This window comes from Galeopterus variegatus, unplaced genomic scaffold, assembly GCF_000696425.1.
Source record: "Galeopterus variegatus unplaced genomic scaffold, G_variegatus-3.0.2 Scaffold3444, whole genome shotgun sequence".
In the NCBI taxonomy this organism is placed as follows: Eukaryota; Metazoa; Chordata; class Mammalia; order Dermoptera; family Cynocephalidae; genus Galeopterus; species Galeopterus variegatus.
Window position 1 is genome coordinate 33,716 of NW_007729555.1, and position 2,034 is coordinate 35,749.

At 45.9% G+C, this 2,034-nt stretch overlaps 1 long non-coding RNA gene across 1 annotated transcript in view; it reads right to left on the bottom strand.

Moving 5' to 3' along the window:
- The window catches only part of LOC103600744, a 4,485-nt gene extending 3,473 nt beyond the window's left edge, over positions 1-1,012 (bottom strand). The window contains exon 1 of the long non-coding RNA XR_551404.1: positions 923-1,012. This is a non-coding gene — a long non-coding RNA (uncharacterized LOC103600744). The remainder of the gene's footprint in view (positions 1-922) is intronic.
- Positions 1,013-2,034: the final 1,022 nt, after the last annotated feature.

Genomic DNA, 2,034 nt, shown 5'->3' on the forward strand with positions numbered 1-2,034 from the left:
ATTTTCCCCACAAACGACATGCATGAAGCCTTAATCACAGGGTTTAACCCAGTACTAACTGGGTTTTCTTGGAGACTTCAGAATAGATTCATTAACTAACATCACATGTACCTTTCCAAGATCACTCTGTGCTGTGATTTGAAAGTCCCCCTCAAAAACTCCTGTTGAAATTTAGTTGGCAGTGAAATAATATGGAGAGGCAGGGCCTTTAAAAGGTAATAAGGATTAGATAAGACCATCAGAGTGGGGTCCCCATGATGAGACTGGTGGCTTTATAAGAAGAGGAAAAGAGACCTGAGCTGACATGCTCTTGCTCTCTTGCCATGTGATGCCCTTTGCATGTCATGATGAAGCAAGAAGGCCCTCACCGGATGCTGGCACCATGCTCTTGGACTTCCCAGCCTCCCTTCCTTTCCTTTATAAATTACTCACACTCAGGTATTCAGTTATAGCAACAGAAAATGGACTAAGACACTCTGTCCCAGTCATCTGTTTTCCTGAGATGAAATCACCCTATACTGGGCCCAGAGGCTGTGAAGAACCTAAATACCATCAGGGAGTAATGTTGCATGAGCAACTTTTGGCTTTAAAAATTTTTGTTCTTTGTCCAAACTTCTCCACAATAATGTCTAAATCAAATGGTGAAAAGAAAGCTAGAAAAAATCCAGGTACCCTTAAGACATTGTAAGACTGTTATTTAGTAAAATTTTCCCACATTGAATTTAATAAGAAAGTTGTGGAGGGGATTGCGATAAAGGTATCTAAATATCTGTTCAATTAATGAAAATTTATTTGGCATTTGTTTATGTTCCGGCACTGTGCTATTCCCATTTTACACACACACACAGAAAACACACACACACACACACACACACACACACACACGTATCACACTCATCACACACACGTATCAAACTCATACCCCGGGCGGGAAGTATTAAGAAGGCATGATCTCCTTCCTTTCAACAGATGGCCAACGGCTTGAGAGAGGTTGCATCCACAGGCACAGACTTCACCTTCAGCACCAAGGCCAGCGCACCTGGACTCCCAGAATCTTCCTCACTCGAGAACTCTCACGCCCGGAATTGCAATAAAGAAATGTTCTTTCTCAATGAAACGCGCCTTCCTAACTCATGAATTGCGCTTTTATAATTGCTTTTCATTAAATAGTCATTGGTACCAGCAGGAAAACTGTTTGAGGAGAGTTGAAAATGTTCAATTTATTGGAGACTTCCGCCTTGCGCGCGCGCACACACACACACACACATACACACACACACACGCTGCCAGATGGCCTGTATGTCGGTTGAGTTCTGCTCTCGTCACCCCTCAGAGACCCAGACCCCTTTGCACCAGAAAACAGTTAGGAAGAGCATTCCTCACCTGTCCCAACAAGGAGTGATTCCTGTGCAAGGACTTAAGGGGGTGGGGTAGGGGGAGGACGGCAAGTGCCCAGGACTCTGGTTTTCTGAAGTTTGTCCTTCCAAAGAGCTTTTTATCCGTACGGTTTGTGTATAGCTCTTGACTTTCAGGCTAACAGACAATAACGATCTACCAAAGAGATTGACGTTCTCAACTAAACTAATAAAAATCCCGTGAGGAAGACAGATCGTACATTGGTTCCCATTTCGTGGACGAGGAAACTGAACCCGAAGAGGTTAAGTTATTGCCCAAGATCACAGAGTCACTGCCAAAGGCGAACCCAAAAGCCGGATTTCCAGGCTTCTTTTCTGCTGGTGTTTCCTCAGCCAGATGCATACATATTTGCCAACTGTTTCCAGGGTCCGCAATTCTGCACCCCTCCCTCCGGCCCAATTATCTGAGAACCGAAAGAGTAGAAAATCTAAAATGAGATGGAGGGACGCGAGGCTGTGGATTGCTGCCGCTTCCTTGCTTCTTTTTTTTTAGGAGCCAAAATGGACTCTGCTCTTACTCGGTGACAGCCCCTCGCCCGCGGCGTGGCTCCTGGCCTCGGCGGGGGTCCGCGCAATCCAGGGGCCTCCAGCTGCCCCTTCTCCTCCGAGGGTCGCCAGA